General features: G+C 42.0%; 1 long non-coding RNA gene across 1 annotated transcript in view; it reads right to left on the reverse strand.

Annotated features, from left to right (window-relative positions):
• LOC138740661 (uncharacterized) overlaps positions 1–21,842 on the reverse strand; it is a 174,583-nt gene that overhangs the window by 148,659 nt on the left and 4,082 nt on the right. The gene's annotated exons all lie outside the window — the stretch shown is intronic.

Here is a 21,842-nt window from a genome sequence, read left to right on the forward strand (position 1 = left end):
TGTAGGAAGTATTGGTCATTATGTATATTCCCATTCATGAGATCAATCTTTACTCAAACTGCCCTCAGATCTAAATATATTTGCATTTTACAGGAAATATCTTCTGATCAAAGAGCAACAGGTTAGATAAGAAGCATCAGTTAATTGTCAGAATAGAATCATGGAGAGGCAGATTGTGAAGAATGTATAAAAAAACCATGTTTCACTTTAATGAATCCCCTTTTTCGCTTTTTCTTTTCTTTGTTGAACTCCTTCGAACATGCAGGTGGCCATCAGATCAAAGCTCAGTTCGATCAAACACAAAAAGACTTTTCAATACTGATGTATTAAAAGCTGTTTCATAAGCAAAGATCAGAGAAAGAAAATTCAAAAGCTGTATATTAAATGCAGTTTTCTATTGTGACTGAGGGTTTGCTTATTCCGTTGGTGTCTGCATTCATTCATTTTCCATTGTGCAATTAATTACTTCAATTAGTGTGTGTATGTTTCAGCAATATTGTCTTTGGGTGACACTGCAACTAAGAGTTGCCAAGGTTCATGGAAAATCCCATGCTCTTTAGTGAGGTTAGCCCATTTATCTTGCATAGGCTAGTCCCTCAAATGAGAAAAAATTTCTGTTCAGACACTGTTATTACAGTGGAGAGTTTGAAACTCAATTAAACTTCAATGTTCCATAGGATTTCAGGTGTAATAAGCTTGTGATAAAAATGTTTTGGGAAGAATATTCCAAAACCATCACTTGACAGCATGAGATTGAAATAATGAGTGTAGATTTTCAAGAAATATTTTTTATAACGTTGTGGCTGTTTAAAACACTGACACTTAAACCTCTTTGGTGAACATAAGAAATATCTTAAAATGGCAGTGAAGATCATCGTCAATTTTCTTCAGGTGCAGTCCGAGTGCATGGTTCATTGACAATAAACTTATTAAGTGTAATTCCTTTGAGATTAGTTCTTACATGTAAAAATAAGGTGATAGATTTTAGTTGTTCCCTGTACAAAGCAGGGTATTAGAAAGAATGGTGAAAAAAAAGACAAGATAGATTGTCAAGAAAGGACATGGGAGAGAGGTTGAAACATTGAGAGACATGGGAACTAAAAAAGGATCCAAGGGGAACATAATTTTAAATATTAAGCTTTTGGTTGATGTATCAGACCTGATTTTTAAAATACAATACTGGGGAGTGGTGCCATCCATAAATGCTGAAGATTCAGTGTCAAACAGGGGAGTTAAAAACCTCAGTCACTGCCTGAGGTGTTCAGGCACAAAACTCCCAGAGGAGGGAGAGGAAGACTTCTTGTAGGAAATGCCATAAAATCTAAAACAAATGAGCCAATTCTTGAATTAAACAGTGACATATACAATCTGCAGTCTGTGACAGAATGAGCCTGAGACAGTACACACTGACATTCCATGACATAATACCAAGGTTCAAATCTCTGCCTAATTAATGAGGATTGTTAGACAGTTAGAGCACCTCCAGTGATAGTTAACCAATAATAATGGTGATTGATGGGATAGAGAAGGGAAAGCGATTCCCTCGAATAGAGAAATCAATAATACAGGGCCAGCAATTTTATGACACTATGGAGATGGTAAAGAGTGGGATGAGGAGAAATTAATTCAGAGACATTGGGTGGAGGCCATGAAAGTTTCAGCACGGGGAATTAGTGAGTGGGTAAACCATTGTCTCTCAACAGGTATATGATGTAAACGCATGGATATAAAAAGAAAGAAACACAGGCATTACCGATGCTGGCCCCTCTCCAGTATCCTCACCCTCTTCACATACAAAATATCACCCCTTTAATTTCCATAAAGGGCCCTGATTCAAAACATCAATTGACTGTTTCTGCTCATGGATGCTGCCTTACCTGTAAGGTTCCCCTGCCACTCCAGAAAGCTGGGTAGTGTAGTTGTGGATTGTTTAGGCAAAAGTTAAATCATTTGCTTTTAAGGTTAGACAAGGTAATTGCTGCAGTCATGGGATCCAAAGGAATGGGAGGAGATTGCTGGGGCTCTAGTGGAGATATTTAAATCTCTAGTGGCTATCGAAGACTTTCCGGATGACAGGAGGAGAGCAAATGTAGGTCCTTACTGCAAGAAAGCCTCAGAGAAAATCCAGCTGATGAAGTGGTAAAGGAGTTGTGGGAAAACTTTCGAGGACAGAATCAACCTTATTTGGAGAGGCAATTTATAACCAAAGATAGTGAGACAAGAGTTTATTGTCATATGCACAGGTACAAGGTATAAATGCAACAAAATTCTTCCTTGCTGCAGCCAAACTGGTATGCAAGTTGCACTAACTGCAAAATATTTTTTTTAAAAACCAATATGCCAAGACAAAAAAAGTGATAATGTATCTGTCAGGATAAACATTCACAATTGCAGTCATTGCAAGAAACAAAAAAAAAAGACATTCTCCAGTAGTGCAGACAAGTGTTTTGGTGGTCACAAAATGTTGATGGTTAGGGTAGTATCAAGACCCAGAGAGCTATTGGATAAAACCTGTTCTTGAACCAAGAGGTGCTGTTCTTTCTTCTGAAGGAAGTGGTTTTGACCGGGGTAATGAGAATCCTTCATGATGTTGGCTTTCTTCAGTTCAGTCACCAGTTAGTGGTTGTGAACTTCAAGCCAAGTGTTGTGGATGCTGGAGAAGAGTGAGGCGCAGTGCTGCCAGCGCTGACAGCCAGCCCACAGTTACATAGCTGCTGTCTGTGAAGCAGGACGACGTTTTGTATCTTACTGTCATGTTAACTTGCCCAAAAACTCACCGAGTTGCTTTTCCCCCAGGAATCAGGACCAGCCATAACTCCAACTGGTAATTGTTGGGAATGAGACTGCTTGGCAAATGGGAGTTGTTGCATGGACCTCACCGGATGGATGCAAGCAGATCCCAGTCTGTGCTGGGAGGCTCCCAAGTCGTCGAGAAGTAATGGGCTTTCTGTGTTCTCAGCTTACCATAAATGATGGCCAAAACCATTAAGACCAGCAGTAAAACCAAGACGAGGAGGCCAAAGAACATCACAGCCTTGATGCTGAGGTAGAACCCAGAATTAGACTTGCATCTCATGCAGAGTCCTTCAGGGGATCCCTAGCTGGGGTCTGGTGAGGTACACAAAAGTGCTGGAGAAACTCAGCAGGTCATGCAGAAATCAAAAGGTCGCCGACGTTTCACGCCAAGCCCTTCATCGGGAGTATTGAAACTCAAACTGATGCCTGAATAAAGTAGTAAGGGTGGGAGGAAGGAGAGGGGGAGTGCAGGCTAACAGGTAGGAAGTGGACACAGGTGGGAGGGTAAGGGAAAGAGGCTGAGAAGTGATCAGGGAGTGGGCAGCCCTCTCATAGGAGAGAGAAGGGGGTGGAGAGCTGCAGAAAGGTGGACAGAGGGACAGGGAGAAAGAGATCTGGGCTGGTTTTGCCCTTTATATATAATATTCGTGATCTGAATCTGATCCCCTGACAAGTAATCCAAATTTTAGATGGATTTGTGCCATGCATAAAGCACCATTGATATTACATGTTACCAGTGACAATGCAGTACATATGCCACCATTAACTGGGAGTGTGTGGGATCACTTTGAATATAAAGCTGCCATCATTTTCAGAAGGGATTTGCAAACAGGGTGGGGAAAACGCTTGAATTTTATTAAGATTAATTATGTAATACTAGAAATATGATACGTAGTGATTCTAGAAAATCAAGATGTCAATAAAGTGTTCGTGCACATTTAAATCAAACGGAAAAACGTTTGCCATGCACTCCGCTGGTTCTCGTTCCCTTAAACTGAGTCAATCAGGCCCTGCACATCCAGGTAGAAACAGATGCCCTACAATGTTGAATTAATTTGGTGAAGACAACTTTCTGTCTGGATTAAGGAATAGACACATCGGAGACTGTGAATGTGGGAATCTGAAGCTAAACACCACCTTCTGGTAATTGGAGCTGTATCAGAGTGGTCGACCCTCTGAGTTCTCCCAGCAGGGTTGTGTTTAGTTGAGGTAGTACACAAAAGTGCTGGACTTTTGTGCATTTCCCTCGATTTCCCCCGGCATGTGCAAGCTTTCTTGTTTGCCTCCATGTAGCTCAAGTAACCTGACCAGAATTATTGAAGCAATATACAACTTGGAATGCAATGCAGCATGCGTGGGCAGAAATAGGCAGTCGACGTCTCGGGTCTTCATCCGCAAAAAGAATTGTTGAAATCTGTATAATTGTAATTCACCCCTCAGCACGTTCTCTGGTCTGAAAAATCGCTGCGGCCTGCCATTCAACCTCTGACTCACCATCTGGTTTGTATCACGGTGCCTTTTTTATGTGCTCACTCCCCTAACGTAAGAACCTGTCTACACCCCTGACTCTACCTAAAGTTTACAATAAGCTCCTTGATTTTGCTGATGTTGAGAACAAGATTGTTATTCTCGCACCACCCGACCAGATTTGCAATCTCCACCCTATATTCTGACTCATTATTTCTCAATACTCGTCAGGAAAGGTATAGATTGGACTGGAGCTGAAGTTTGCCATGCAGTCATGAGTGTGCAGGCGACCCAGCACACAGCTCTGAGCTGACCCCATGTTGAAGGTCAGCATTGAGGAGATAATGTTGCCGATCTGCTCGGATTGGGGCCTGCCAATGAGGAATTTGAGGATCCAGTTACAAATATAGACATGCAGTAGAGTAGCAGGCCCTTTCTGCGCATGAGCCCATGCCACCCAATTACACCCAAATGACCTACAACCCCCAGTACATTTTGAAGGATGGGAGGAAACCGGAGCCGGTGGGGAAAACCTACGTATACGTGGGGAGAATGTACAAACTCCTTACAGTCAGTGCAGGATTCGAACCCCGATCCCAATTGCTCGTTGTGCTAACCGCTAGGCTAACTGTCCTGCTCATAGGTTATGCTGGCATGATGGCGTTAAGCACTAAAATATGCATGTGTTTATCTAGAAGTCTTTTAAATGTTGCTATTGCATTTGCTTCTGCCACCACTCCTGGCAGCCTGGTCGCAGCACCCACCACTCTCTATGTAAAAACTTGCCCACTGACCACACAAGGTCTGTGCTCCTGGAATATCCTTGGATGATGCGCTATCTGGTCAGAGCAACCTTGCTGATTTTCTCATGATGATGAAGAGTTTAGGTTTGAAACGTCAGCCATTCCTTTCTTCCGCTGATACTGTTTGACTTGTATTTCTCGGGCAGATTGCGTTAGGCTGCTAGTTTTCTCCTTGTCTCTTTTTCAGAGGGCCTTTGACTGGAAGTCCAACACGATAGCCACCAAGCTTCTTGTTTCTTCTGCACAAAGGATCCCCTTGTGTCCCAGCAACCACAGGATGTAGAGCTTACCAAAAATATGAATGCATCTACTTTTATTTCAGCCAAATTAACACATACATTACAAAGGAGCTCTTGAAATTGTGCATATGCATTAAAAGTATTCTCCTTATCCACATGAAGGAAATCTGTCACCATCACCCAGTCTGCTGTGTGTGTTACAACGGACTCAGCAATGCAACCATGTCTTAACTGTCACCTAATCAGTGGGACAGTCATTAAATGGTTTGCCAGCAACATCTGCAACCCACAAAAGAATGGAAGATTAAAACTGAGTCCTTTAATGTTGCCCAATGACACTAACAGCATCAAAGAAAATCTGTAGATGCAAGAAATCCAAATTCAAAACAGGAAATTCTCAGTAGGTCAGGCAGCATCTGTGGAAAGGGAAGCAGAGATAATATTTCAGGTCCAGGATGCTTCCTCAAAACGGAATCACACCTACGGTGCAAACCCTGGTTTTCTCTCCACAGAAGCTGCCCAACCTGCTGAGAGTTTCCTCTATAGTCTTTGACACTCATTATCAATGTGCAGTTTGTATTTCACCAAAATATTTTTGTGAGCTCAATTAAACTGTAGAGAATGGGTTTTTTTTTCTTTTGCTGAAAGAAACTAATCATGGCTCGTTTTAACAGACAAATCGTGCTGCCTTAACTTCAAAGAATATGCTTGAAAAAAAATATATGCTGGCCTCACTCTTCAAATCCCCGTGGAAATATGAAGCAGTCCAGACTCATTAGAAATATTAGATGAGATGGAATCCAAAGCCCACACATTGATCTTATTAGTATTTATTGCTCAGTTGAATATTTTGAATGTCCAGCAAATGTCAGTATAAAGTGATGCAGACAAATTAACAGTGGAAATTATGACAGGAGTGAATGTATAATTTAAAAAAAATTTGAAACAGTGCGCTCTGATGACCTTGCATTGGGCAAGTAACTTGGAGTTGAACATAAACTCATGCAGATGGTATATTGGCAGGAGTCACATTCACTGAAAAGTGCTTTACTTTGAATGTCAGTTCTATTTAATGAGGCAATACATCTCCCTCCACTTGCTGACATAACTAAACTTTATCCCAAAAAGAAAATATGCATCAAGGTGTTACTCATTACAATCAAAATAAGGAATATTACCTTTATTCTGCACCTAACTTTACACTGGGTGAGTTTACTGAAGCTTTTGGATGCAGAACTTAAGGAAATTAACTAAGTGTCAATACGACATTTGTACTAGGTAATCTATCCTGTCATGTATCACGGTCAGAGATCCTTTTCTTTCCTTTTAAAATTGATGTGTTGAAATGTACAGTAAACTAAGTACCTTATAAGGGCCAATTCTGGTGGGATAATATTGGATTTGAGAGTAGTACTCACTGAGAGTAGTAAACCTGGAATTTTTTGCCCATGGAAGCAGTTGAGATTGCCTCATTGAATGTACGCAAGTCACAAATAAGTAGATTTTTGAAGAATTGGGAAATTATGCTGAACAGGCTGATAGGTGGAGCTGAATCCACAGCTGCTGGTTGTGCACACTTCAGCATTCCTCTTCCTTCCAGTAGAAAATATTTCTCCAGATTTACCCCATCAAGTCATTTTATAATTGTTAACAACACACAAAATTCCAGATGAACTCAATGGGTCAGGCAGCATCTGTGGAAGGTAATTCCTGATGAAGGGTTATGGCCCGAAACATCAATTTACTAAACATTATTACAGCACTGTACAGGCATTCCATGTTGTGCCAAACAATACAAAAGTGCTAAACCCTCCCTACCCTATAACCCTCTACTTTCCTTTCATCCATGTACCAAAAAGTCTTTTAAAAGCCCCTAATGTTTCATCTCTACCACCACTCCTGTCAAGGCATTCCAGGCCTCAACAACTCTCTGTGTAAAAAAGAAACTTACCCCTGATGTCTCCCCTCAACTTCCCTCCCTTAATCTTATACATGTGTCTGCTAGTGATTGTTATTCTCACGCTTGGAAACAGGTATTAGCTGTCCAACCCATCTATGCTTCTCATAATTTTGTAGATCTTGATCATCCCCTCTCATCCTTCTATGGTCTAAAGAGAAAAGTCCCAGTTTGCCAACCTTGCCTCATAAGACATGCCCTCTAATCCAGGCAACATTCTGGTAAATCTCCTCTGCATTCTTTCCATAGCCTCCACATCCTTCCTATAATGAGGTGACCAGAACTGGACACAACACTCCAAATGTGGTCTCACCAGAGACTTATAAACTGCAACATGACTTCGCTACTCTTATACACAATCCCTCTATTAATGAAGCCCAGAATCTCATAGGCTTTTTAAACTATCCTATCAACCTGAGCAACTACCTTGAGGGATGTATGGACATGAACCCCAAGGTCCCTCTGTTCATCCAACTGACCCTTAACCCTGTACTCAGCTTTTTGATTTGTCCTGCCCAAATGCATCACCTCACACTTGTCCGGATTGAACTCCATTTGCCATTTTTCTGCATCGTGTCTATGTCCTCTTGCAACCTCTGACAACCTTCAGCTCCATCTAAAATTCTTCCAATCTTCATGTCATCCACAAACTTACTCACCCAACCTTCTGCATCATCATCCAGGTCATTTATAAAAATCATGAAGAGCGAGGGGCTGGGAACTAATCCCTGTGGCCCTCCACTAGTCACTGCCCTCATGCAGAGAACCTCCCTTCCACCACTACTCTCTGTCTTCTTCCTGAAAGCCAATTTTTTGTGCAGACAGCCAAGGTCCCACTGATCCCATGCCTCTTGACCTTCTGGATGAGTCTCTTGTGGGGTGGGGGGGGGGTGGGGGGAAATCTTATCAAACACCTTGCTGAAATCAATGTAGACCTCATCTACCGCCCTACCCTCATCGATTTATTTTGTCACTTCCTCAATTAACTCAACTTTATCTATTGCTTTCCATGCATGCTACTTGACCCACTGAGTTGCTCAAGCATTTTGGGTGTTGCTCTCGTTTTCTACCATCTGCAGTCTTGATCATCTCATAATTTTGGCATTTTTCAAAAGTCACATCACCTTTCTCTGTATTAATGCAAATTCCTCTGCCTTCACTGCAGCAAACTATTGAAGTTCTCACTGAAGTCACTTAGTGACAGCTATGCGAGAGACTTATCATGTACACTATGTTTTATTAAATAAATGTTAACCTGCTTCCATTTCTTAAATGATGCTTGAACACACAGATTTGAAACAACTTAATTTAACATTGGAATGCAATACAGAGGTTTGTTGACAATAGTCCCTCCTACGTTCTATAAAGGACATTTAAGGCAGTGGAAAGGATGTTTTATATATTTTTTCAGTAACTCAATAACTTGGGAAGAAATTGATGAATACCAAGTAAAGATTCTGGTGCTGCTAGTTTGTGTTGAGTTAGTAGAATCATGGAGAAATGTCACAAATATCCAAAATATTATTTCTAATTCCAATTTTTAGGTACATTAAGCACTAGATTCAGAACAGAAATGGTTTCTGATTTCAATGGGACCAGCAGTTTAAATTTTACTGAGCACTAGACACAACAAAGCAAGTTTATTCCCTCAATCTGGCAACAATGCAGGAAAAGTTTTAATTTAATGTTGCTTGGTGTGTTTCCCTTTACATGATACACAGAGAGAAAGCAAAGTTCAAGTTCAAGTTCACAATTATTCTCACATGTTCCAATGATGCAACGAAGAAGTTGTTTTGCTAGTAGAAAAGTTAGATATCTTGTACATAGTATAACAAAAGACACAGTACAAAGATGCAGAGGTACAGAGTTGGTGCAGACAAAAGGTTTTTTTATTATTGTAGCATCATTCAGGAGTCCTAAAACAGTGGGAAATAAACTGTAATTAAATCTGGTAGTGTGTAATCTCACATTATGAATTTCCTTCCTCATGGGATGGATGAGTCTAAAAATATTGACTGCTTTTCTAAGAAAGCAGGAATTGTAAATGGAGTTCATGGGGTGGAGATTGTAATGGGCTGAGCCACATTCACAACCCTCTGCAGTTTCTTGCGATCTAGAGTGGAGCAGTTCCTGTCCCACACAATCCTTGAAAAACCAATGTAGCAAGGTTTCCTGTTCAGTTTTCTTCATATAGTTGGATGAAGCAGACAAAAAAAAATGCGCTATTGTCTCAAGAAACTGATGGCAATTCAGATCTTTGAACCTTAGCTAATGATTTCAGCATATTTATTAGTCTACAATATTGGAACGGAACCTTTGAAGTGTCTTCCAGTCGGCAAGATTAGAAGATCTATGTACACAATAATCCATTTTAAAATAAGCATTAATTTGTTTGCAAATTATTTGCTCTATACATTTGAAGATGCAACAGCTCTTCGATTTACTATACATACAAAAATCAAAATTAGTTGCAAGGCTTGTACCATTGGATGTTCCTAATCAGAGTAAATATGGTGGCAGATATCTCTTTATCTGAAGCCTGGCACATCAGCTATTCCTAAAGAGGTCTCTCACCAAAGTGTTTCCTGAGTCAGACTAGATTAGACATGTCCAGATTAGTGCAAATAAATACTTAATGTTACTATTATTCTTTTTCTAATTTGAAATTGAAAATTAAAGCAAAATCTGCTGGTGTGGCTGGGTACTGTTGCACCCCAAGTAGGACTATACCTCGTCGTCCATGTTCTCTTGGCCAGAAGACAATGTCCCTCGCTCTGCATTTCATCGCTTCTGCCCTCTGTGCAGGATCTCCACATACATATTCTGCAGTGTCTTAGGCCCTTCATGATTACCCCTTCATCAATAAGCAGTTTGTCGCGATAAGGAAAGACAGGTTGTACTGCTGGCTGCGCTGCTTGGCCGGCCTGCCATCCTTAATGAAGATGCCCAGGGTGTTTAGAGTTCCGTCCTCTACCATATGCCTTCTCAGTTCATCCAGCCAGGCCGAGGATCTATGGGTTACTGTCATCACATCAAAAGTGTCCTCTTCCTCGACTTGCTGGACCGTGCATTGTCTGGGAGCCCGTGATAAGGAATCGGCTAAATGCATTTCCTACGTACAAGAGTAATGTGTTATTTCTAGAGCCTGAGTATCATACGCTGCAGTCTTGCTGGCGCTGCGTGAATTGGCCTGTTTATTATGGTCACCAGAAGTAAGTGGTCGGTTTCTATGGTGACCGGCCTGCCATAGATTTTTAAACAGGTGTAAACAACCGCCAGTTTTTTCAATCTCAGCATACTTTGTTTCCATGTCTGTAATTAACCGTCAAGCATACACCTCTGGTCTTCTGTCCTGCAGGCATGCTGTCCCGAGGGTGTACTGTGAGGCATTGCAGGTCAGCATCACCAGTCTACGTATGTTGTAGTAGGAGAGAACTGGAGGACAGAACATGTGTTTCTTTAGGGCATCAAAGGCATTTTGTGGTTGTTCATGCCAGGTCCATTCGACATCTCTGTTCTATAGACTTTTGGAATACCTTGCTGGCCAAATTGATGCCAAATGGCCTCCTCAGAAACCTGTACCAACCAAATGCAGTGCTGAATGTGGTCAGTAGTGACGAGCAGTAGTCAAGCAAGACCTCCCAGACGAATTCTTCATATCCAGGACCGAGAATACCATTGCACCGGCCATCTGTGTGGCAACTCCTCTATGGTCCATAAAGGGTGATGTGGTCTTTTTATAGCTGCATTGAGGGCTCGTGGATTTATACAAATTCAGATCTTCTGCCCGTCATTTTTCTTGGTGGACTCCATGGAGGACACCCATTCAGTTGGTTCCAAGACTGGAGTGATGACACCCAAGTCCTGCATTCTGTCCAGCTCGGCCTTGACCCTTTCCTTCATTGCTCCTAGAATGCAGTGCACTGGACTGACTACAGGTCTTACCTCTGGGTCAAGGAGTATGTCACCGGCAGCCTTCCCAACTCATCTTTGAAAAATTCACCGTACTCAGAAAAAGTTTTCTGTGAGAAGTCATCCTCAGAGGGGCTCGTCTGATGGAGCTCCATGTCCATGCATGCACTGAGGTCTAGCCAAGGCGTAACTTCCTTGTGGACCACGAAGAAGGTTAGCACATGGAGCAGTCTTTGTACAAAACACCGCAGCCACATGTGCCATTGGTCTGGATTCTCCTGCTTCTGTAAACCACTAGGCTTACTGCATGGTTTGACTTGTTCCATCTTTCTCAGCCGGTTAAATGCCCTCAGTAACATGAAATTGCATTTGACCCCAGTGTCGACTTTCATTTCAGCTGTCTTGCCATCGACTTCCATGGACACAAAGGCCTCATAGTTACCTCTGATCTGAGTTTCTGCTGGGTTGTCTGTTGTCATTGTGGTGAGCCTAATGATGTAGTACTCATCGTAGGGCTCGTTTCCTCTCTGCTCCAGTTCCAAGTGGTCGATGGTCCTCCTGGGTCTGGTTCATGTGGTGGTCTACTGCCTGGCTCTGCAGCTGAAGTGGTTCCATACGCCGCAGTTCCTGCACTGCTGCCCGAACACCGGGGACATCTCTCTTCTTGGCATGTGGTCTCCTACAGCAGTTGCCGCATCCTGTCCTGGGTGTGTGGTGGCCTGGCTGACTCTTCCTTCTGGCCTCCAGCCACTGTCTGCTCACTGGTCCCACCTGTATTGCATCGTTGCTTGTGGATTGCTGTTGTGGAGAGGCCAGCCTTCTACTGTTTTCCTCAGTAGTTTCATACACCAAGCACGTTGCGATGGCCTTTGCTAGTGTAAGCTTGCTGTCTTGCAGGAGCACCTTCCACATATCATCATCGCAAGTGCCACAGACCATTCTGTCCTTAATTAGCTCTTTGCAGAGCGTGCCAAAATTGCAGGTGTTCACCCTGATTTTTAACTCACTGATGTATGAGTGTATCAACTCGCCAGGTTTTTGGCCTCTCATCTTGAATTTGTGCTTTTCCATTGTCACAGTTCTCTGAATTTATGCTTTAAACATTTGGGTTCTCATTTGACTCAGCCGGGCTGGTAACAAGATTCCCATCATATACTTCACCCACGTACACAAACGACCTTCCCCTTTCAATGGCTTCCAGGTCTGCCAAATTTAATAGAATACACACGCTGGTGCAGGCAGGCTTGATGCTATAAACATGTTTTATTCCTATTCAAAAACGTGCCATTTCTCAAACACATTTCCATCAAACGCAAGTGGGCCGGGCCATCTGAATCCATCCACCATTATGGCGACTGTGCAAAACATGGTTGTGGTTACTCACTGTGGCCAATTTGTGATTGGAAGACTTCAGACTTCTGACATCATATTCGTTATTGCGTGCTTAATAATGAGTCGAGTTGGTGGTGAAGTAAACCAAACAAAAGACTTAACTAAACACAACCAAACATGATAAACAGGGGAGAGAAAGAAGGAAAGAGGGAGAGAGGGACTGCTCCCGGCCGATACTCGATTCAACTAATGCTCCCTTGTGGTGCTCGCACATAATCAGTGCTGCGAGTACGGTGGCTGCAATGCAATTGCAGTGGATGCAGAGCAGCCAATGGCAATGGTTGTCTACAATACAGGAAGTCACAGGGTATGAAAGAGATCCGTTCCTAAGCCTGCCTTTGTCAAATTTGTAGCTAAGTTGGAACAGTTACATACTGTTTTTATTTAGCGGATTTATGCTTTGGACACGATTACAAGGGCAAATAAGAGAAAAATTTAACACCAATACAAAGTTAAACACCCAACAGTGTTAACGGCAATGAGATCTGACAAAATAGCAAATGATGTTCTCCTTCCATGACCCGACAAACTGCTGAAGCCGCCCATAGTCCATTCATAAGTACAAGTTGTCCATAAGTCAGATGTTCTTAACCCGTGGACTTACTGTACAGATGAAGTTAAATCCCTCTCCTTCTCTATTCCAACCCCATTTCAACTCCCTCCCCATTCCAATCCTATTTCAATTCCCTCCCCATTCCAACACTGACAGGTTTGCCATCAGCCTCATCCATTGCCAGGCTGGGCTAAACATAAACTCGAGGAACACAATATCACATTCCACCCTGACAACCAAAACCCAAAAGCATGAACACGTAACTTCCAATTTCAACTTATCTCCTTTCTGCTCCCATTGTTTCCAGAACCATTTCTGTTCTGTATCTAGTGCTTAATATTAGAACTGTACAAAAAAATTGGAATAGGAAATAATATTTTGGTTATTTATGATTCTACTAACTCAGCAAACTAGCAGCTCCAGAATCTTTACTTGGCATTAATCAATTTCTTCCCAAGTTAGGGTAGTGGGAGCAGCCGGTCCTTGGAAGGGGTTACCTGGGTGAGCGACCTTGCTGGCTTTGAGGTCGTTGTTCTTGAGCTTGGCCTATTCCAACGATTTGGCCAGTTCAATGTAGCTACCCAACTCGAGTAATTGGTGCCTCATGTACCTCGAGCTGACCCTTGCGACTAGAGTGTCCTGGATCTTTTCTTCCTCATGAACGTGGCCTGTAGCCACTTCGTATCTGCACTTCTTGGCAAGTGTCCACAGATCCAACAGGTAGCCATCAATGGTCTCTCCTGGCCACTGGCGACGTAGAGCGAGTCGGTGCCTCGCTGGGACCTTGTTTTGCGACTTCAGGTACTTAGCCTTCAACACCTCGATGGCAGTGCCATATGTAGTGGGGTCCCTGATAACTGCTTAACCTTTGTTCCTACCCTCAAAACGAGTGTGGACCTCCAGAGTTCATCGGTGTGGAAGACGTCTGTTCGCATTCAGGTAGGCCTGGAAGCAGTCTAACCAGTATGTGAATTCCTCAGCTGCGTCGGGGGACAGAGAGTCTATCAGTTGCATACCTGGCTTGGGCAGCACTTCCATCATTTAGGGAATAGCTAATAAGATTGTAGCATGAATAAAAGCTCTCAGGACTGGAGGGAGAACAAATACTTTTATTAGCTTATAACTATGGGTAGAGTTTCACAGTAGACTTCAGAAGGAGGGTTTTGGCGGGAAACCAGGGTTACAAGTGAGCAGATGGGGGTGGGGCCAGCCATCTGCACAACACACCACCAGTGAATCCCAGTTCACTGCACTGAATAAATATATAAATCATTCTTTCCACCACCTTAAATGCCCACAGAAGTGGCTATTGTCAACAAACCTATATATTACATTCCAAAGTTAAACTAAATTGTGTCAAGTCTGTGTGTTCAGGCATCATTTATGAAATGGAAGCAGGTTCCATGCTTAATATTCATTTAAAAAAACATATTCTGTCCTTGACCTGTGCCCATTTTCACTTTTCTCTCTAACCCAGTGGTTCTCAACCATTTTCTTTCCACTCACATACCACTTTAAGTAATCCCTATGCCATCAGTGCTCTGTGATTAGTAAGGGATTGCTTAAGGTGGTATGTGAGTGGGAAGGGAAGGTTGAGAATCACTGCCCTAGACTCAAATGTTATTGAAATATTTTGCTTGAGAAAAATTGTCACTGGCCCATTTCTTTTGGAGTTCTGAAACTGTGCACTTAACAAGTCAATTAGGAGTGATTAAAACAGTGGTTTTCAAACTTTTTCTTTCCACCCACATGCCTCCTTAAGCAATCCCTTACTAATCACAGAGCACCTGTGGCATAGGGAATACTTAAAGTGGTAAGTGAGTGGAAAGTAAAAGGTTAAGAACCACTGCAACCTCTGCCTCCCACAATGGTCTGCTTCGTTATCTGTCTCCCCACCTCTCCCACTCTCAAATGTCCAGTATCCTTTTGACCATCCTCAGCAACCCCCCCCCCCCCACCACATTTGTTTTGTTTGCTCTCATACCCTTCTAAAAATCTGTCTTGAAACAGCGTCCTGACCCCAAACATTGACTTGCCCTTTCTCTCCATGCCTGGCAGGCTGAGACTTCATTGTTTGCCTATGATTCCAGTATCTGCAGTTCTTGGGTTTGTCTGGTGGATGGAAGCAACACCTTTCTAAAACAAAATCAGTGCATTGCCTACTCTGCCATTAACAGGTGTGGGCTGATCTAATCAGCTGCCTGATTTCAGGAAAGAAGGAATATTGTCCCTCCAAAGATTTGCTCTACGAACATAGTTCAGCCAAGCATCACCAAAGACATGACATTTCATCCCATTTGCTGTTTGTGGAACCTGCCTCCTCAAAATGGCCTCCAGCTTTCAACATCTAACACTTTTAACTACTTCACTGTGTGAGAAAAACATGAAATACTTTAAAAGGGTACTGATAGGCATGATAAGGTATTTTGTAAATGAATGTTTTTCCAGCTGTCCCAGATGTTTTTGTACTTTTACATGTAGGTACATTTGAAATTGTAAAATCACATTCCAATATGCATATTGACATTATAAAATTAAAAGATTTGCATTCTTGATTTTTCTCTCTTACTTGTAACCAGTCAAGTGAACACTATTCTAAATGTAAGTTTATTTTTAATGTGTTCATGTCAAACATAAACATCCTTACATTTTATATAACATTTACTAACTGCCTTCACCACTAATTGACATTCACTGCAAATGCATTATATTCTGAGATTTTATAAATTAAAGGTTTGATATTTTTCATGTTTAAAATCATAAAATAAAAGTTTCAGGCGTTTTGTGGAAAACATTGTATTGGTTCTACATCTACAGCTGTTCCAGTGTATGAGGAGTGTTTTTTCGCAGCAAAAAAAGTCCCTTGAGCTAAAAAATTATAATTGATTTTGAAAAACCACAAGGATATGAGCAGATCATCATAATTGGATCAACATGCTCCAAAGGCTGCAGGCTACTTTAACTTTATTTCACAGCTGTCAGATTTCTCTTTTGGCTTCTTCATTATTGAACACAAATGGTTTGATTACAATATGTGGAACATTTGGCCATTCCAGGCTGTGACAGGCTGTCTGCCATAGGGGAAGGTTTGATAAGAGCTGTCAAATACACCACAACTGTTTACACATAGGTCTCGAGAAACTTCAACCAAACAGCTAAAAATAACTAGTGGATTTCTGATTGTGGGTCGATACTCAGAAGCAAGAAATGGGCGTTGTTGACAGGAAGTTCACCACTTGGTTGGAGAAATGCAACACGATTCTTGCAAAAGGTTGAGGATTTATCTTGGAGTCTGGAGGTTGTGAACTCAAACCCCCACTCCAGAGATTCAATTGGACAATAGGTGTTGGCAAATCAGTGTAAATACTGAGGAAAAACTTCATTGTGGAGGTGCCATCTTTCAGATGAGGTGTCACGTGGTTGATCAAGTGAATCCCATGGCACCAAATTAATAAAGAGCAGGCAAAGCATAGTCATATCGAACCCAGTGAGCTTAATGCTTTTGTAACACCCATTAACTCCCTCCCCCTTTTACACCACACTAATCCCATTTTATTCTTCTTCTCACTTCCCCATCAACTCTCCCAATGTTCTGCTCCTCAGCTACACACATGGGGCTATTTGCAATGGCTAATTAATCGACAAATGACCTTGTTGGGATGTGAGAGGAGACCAGAGGAACTGAGGGAAACTCGTGTGGTCTCATGGTGAATGTGCAAATTCCATGTGCCCAACACTGAAGTCAAGCATTGAGACTGGGTCTCTGAAGCTGCAAGGCAGCATCTCTACTGGTTGTGCTATTGTGCTACCCATCGCTGTTTGATGGATCTCACCATGTAGTAGTTGGCAGCTGGCTTTCCTCAATGCAAGAGCAAATAACATTAAAAAGAGTATTTGGCTGAGAACCACTTCAGGATCTTGCAAGGCAGATCAAAACACGACTTGCTGTTCTGAACAACACATCAACTCAACACATCAGACCGCATTTGTGGAAAACAACAGTTATCAGCTTAGGCAGATAATGTTGTTTATCTTCTTGTTGTACGAATCATTTTACTGCAAGGGACTGATGGACGTGGGCGAGAAAAAGGATATATGGAGAGAGGGGAACTCAAAATTCAGATTTAGTGTCAGAGTACATATGTCTACCATATGCAACCCTGAGATTCTTTTTTTGATCCCCAATGGGGGAGGCAGAATTACCACTTATTGGTAGTGCAACAAAAACTATTCATGTAAACAAATAAAGAAATGTAAACAATATGACTGTGCAATACAGAGAAGAAAAAAAACAAAGTGAAAGAATAAGAGTCCTTAAATGAGTCCCTGACTAAGTTTGTAATTGAGGAGTCTGATGGTGCAGGGGTAGCACCTGTTCCTGAACCTGGGAGTGCGAGCCATGTGGCACCTACACCTCTTTCGTGATGGCAGCAGTGAGAACAGAGCGTGTGCTGGATGGCGTGGATCCTTGATGATTGCTGCTGCTCTCCGACGGCAGCGTTCCTTATAAATGTACTCAAATAGAGGGAAGGGTTTTTAACTTGTGATGTCCTGGGCTACTCCACTACATTTTGCAGGATTTTTCACTCAGTTGTATTGGTGTCCCCATACCTGACTGTGATGCAGCCAATCTGCACACTTTCTATCAAATGTTACAAGTGCTACAGTTAGAAATGGATGGAAATGTCAGTGAAGGTGAGGGTTGAACTTCTGGTATACCCATCGTACATTGAACACCAGAACACTGCTTCCTGCTAATCTGATGAACAAATGCAAAACTGATGGAAATGGAAAGCTTTCTGAGGGTAATAGCTTCATGCAGTGTTCAGTTACTTACACTTGGAAGCTGCCCCAGAGAGAATTGTGTTGCAGCATGAGACCAAAGCATTTACGTTAATGAGTTTCTGCCTTCGGATTAGGGATCTGACTACAAAATATTGCCGTACAAATTGGTAAGGCTTCTCATAAGATATTTCACACTGAATTAAAGATTGGACTTTACGTGAAACAATGAATCAAGGCCACATTTTGCTCAAAACTTTATACCAAAACATTCAAATTAAGTGTTTTTAATTTAAGAAAATTGCACTGAATATAAAAGAACATCAGACTTTAAGTGGTGCCCTGTCTGGTTTTTAGCTTTACACAACTCCACTGTTTTACTTTCTATGGAGATACCCAGTTCAACTCTGGCTGCTATTTTGCAATCTTATAAAAGTCTCTGCTCTGAATTTTTTTCCTCCACTAAAGCCACTGAAAGAAGGGTTAACATAGAGCAAAGAGGAAATAAACCCTTAGAAATGACAGGAATTGGCTTCAACTGTGTTGTAAATGCAGGTTAATTTGGGTGACACAGGTTTAAATGGCTGAAATTGGCTTCTACCTTGCTGTAAATGTAGGTTATGTAGGGTTGTAGGTTAATTCACCTTTTCTAGTTCTAACAAAGGTTCTTTAAGATGAAATGTTATCTCCTTTCATGAATGCTGCCTGGCCTGCTGAGCATTTCCAGCATTTTCTATATTTATTATTAAATCTAAGCAGAGAAATCTACCTTGTGTTGTATGCAGGACGTCAGTCTGATGTATTTGTTGCACAGAATGATGGGAAGAATGCTCATTATTATTTCATGGGAGGAAAATAGATGTTATGTTACATCTCACACACTGTTAAAAAATGGAGCAAACTTTATTAAGGAGAATTTAGTTATGGATAAATGGATCTGGAGGATAGACAATCCTTTAGCAGAAAAAAAAACTAGTTAGTTTCAAATTTCCTACTCACTGCTGTGTGGAACTCCGATCAATAGTACCATCTCTCTAGCCTGCTGGGTTGAAGTCAATTAACACTGCCCTGTGTCACAAGTTCCCTGAATCACTTGATCTCTATTGTCCAATCAGCTTCCTGCTGATCTGAGCTTTTCAGATCCAACTTCCTGAATCACCTGACTCCAATTGCCAAGTGCAGCCTTCAGATAAAATCCCTATTGAAGTCTGCTACACTTTCAAACAAGCCATAGCATTCTTCATCATTTTCCTTTGTTAGAACCATAGAACGTGACAGAACAGAAACAGGCCCTTCGGCTCTTCTAGTCTGTGCAGATCTAGTATTAAGCTTGGTCCCAGAGTGCATATCACTCCATACACCTCCCATCCATGTACCTGTCCAAATTTTTCTTCTGTGTTAAAAATGAGTCTGTATTCACCATAATTCGAAGCAAAACATAGCAGCAAATCTGCCATATGTTCTTGCTTTGTGACAGATTACAAAATTAGTTCACCCTATGTTTCTGAAATTACAAAAGCATTGTGTAGAACACTACAGCACAGAAACAGGCCTTTCAGCCCATCTAGTATTTATCACAATATTATTCTGCCTAGTCACATAGACCTTCACCAGGATCTTAGCCCTCTATACCAATTCTCTTATCCAATTTTTTCTTATTTGACCAAATCAAGCCAGCATTCACCAATTCATGTGGCAGCTCATATTGCACTCTCACTCCTCTCTGCATGAAGATGTTCAAAGTTTAAATTTATTGTAAAGTTTCATACCAGAGTTTCTTTTTCCTGTGGGCCAGGCAGAATGTCTAATTACTGGTCGCTGTAAACTGTACTCAAGAAAAAAAAGGAATCCTCCCCTTTCCCCTCCCCCAACCCAGCCCAGATGAAAAAGTGGCCTGGGGATGAATCTCGGCCCGGATGGAGCGACCAAGAATGGTCCTGATGGGCCGGCATTTGGTTCGGAGATTTTCAGCATCTGCACTTTTGTTTTCCTTCCATCTACAAATTGGAGGCTGAAGTCAAGGTCTGAACCGAAGAGGAGTCTTTGAGTTGCTGAAAAAGGGCTCAAAGAATTACAGAGGACCCTTTCCATCCAGCACACAGTATCTTTCAGCCACGGCCATCATGAAGATGGTGGTGGGGGGTGGTGGGGAAGAGAGAGGGGCATCAAAATCAGGGAAATAGCTTCTCCCCGCAAACTGTGGATTGAACATTGTCACGAATCCGAGTAAATCATCCCAAAACATTTTTACATTTATTTTAATTTGTATCTTGATGCCCAGAGGTGTTTATTATGTGCTGTGGAGTTCGTGCACTAAAATCCAGAAAAACATGGTCCAGTTGTATATTTACAATCAGATGATGATAAACTTCAAATGAACACACATTAAAAGAAGGAAGAAATGTATACAAAAGAACAAAATAAAGAAATACAAACAAACTGGATGTAAAAATACAGAAAATAAATATTTGTTAATAAATAATGTGCAAAGTAAGAGTTTTTGAATGAGTCTGTTGTTCCGGAGTCTTTTGATTGTGGGATGGCAGCTATTCCTGAACCTAAAGGAGCCTTGAGGCACCCTTACCTGTTTCCTGATAGGAGCAGTGAGAACAGAACATGTGCCGGGTGGAGTAGATCTTTGAGGATTGCTGCTGTCCGACCGTAGCGTGCCATGTAGATGTAGATAAATGGTGGGGAGACCTTTTCCTGGAATGCATTAGGCTGTGTCCACTACCCATTTGCAGAGCTTTCCACTCTGATATATTTGGTACCCAGGCTATGATGCAGCACACATTCCTCTACACTGCTATAGAAGTTTGCCAAGATTTCCAATGACATACCAAAGCTCTGCAAGCTCCTGAGGAATAAAGGCTCTGACGTGCTTTCTTCATTACGGCGTTTGTAATGTAGGGCTCAGGAAAGGTCTTCCGAGATAGTGACTCCCAGGAATTTAAACTCGCTCACCGTCCCCAACACTTCTCCTACAACGATCACTGGATCGCACACCTCTGGTTTTCCTTTCCTAATGTCAATAATCAACTTCTTGGTCTTAGTAGGTATCATCAACAAATTTGTAAATTGTGTAGTTGTCGCACTGAACCATTCAGTCATGGGTGTAAAGAGAGTAGAGCAGGAGGCTACGTACACTGCCCTGTGGTGCTCCTGTGCTGATGGAGATTGTGGAGCAATAGAACCACAGAACACTACAGCCATGCCCTCTCGTATTTCTCTTTCCTCATCTAAGTAGAAAGGGCCTGCTCACATTTACTATGTCTAAACCCCTCGTAATTTTGTAAACCTCTATCAAATCTCCCCTCATTCTTCAACACTCTAAGAATAAAGACCTAACCTGTTTAATCTTTCCCTGTAACTCAACTCCTGATGACCTGGCAACATCCTAGTAAATCTCATCTGTACTCTTTCAATCTTTCAGTCTTGTCCACACTGATTGGGGACTGGACATGAGGCAATCCAGGATCCAATGACATAGTAAGGTGTTAACACCCAGGTTTTGGAGTTTGCTGATCAGTTTTGAGGGGATGATGGTGTTAAATGCTGATCTGCAGTTAATAAAGAGCATCCTGATGTGTGCATCTTTGCTGTCAGGTGGTACAGGGTTTTGTGTAGAGTCAGTGAGATGGCATCTGCCGTAGACCTGTTGCTGGTGAAGGCAAATTGGAACAGATCCATGTCACTGTTCAGACAGGAGCTGATATGCTTCAACACCAGCCTCTCAAAACACTTAATCACTGTGGATGTGAATGTCACTGGTTGATAGTCATTTAGGTAGGTTACCTGTGTACTAGTGAGATTGAGGTCTGTTTGAAACAGGTGGGTACCACACCCCGTCGGAGTGAGATGTTGTCCCCACCTACACTGCACTCATTCGAACACTGAATAAACTTGCATACTCCCATCCCTCACACATTAGATCCACTCAC

This window comes from Narcine bancroftii, chromosome 8, assembly GCF_036971445.1.
Source record: "Narcine bancroftii isolate sNarBan1 chromosome 8, sNarBan1.hap1, whole genome shotgun sequence".
NCBI lineage: Eukaryota > Metazoa > Chordata > Chondrichthyes > Torpediniformes > Narcinidae > Narcine > Narcine bancroftii.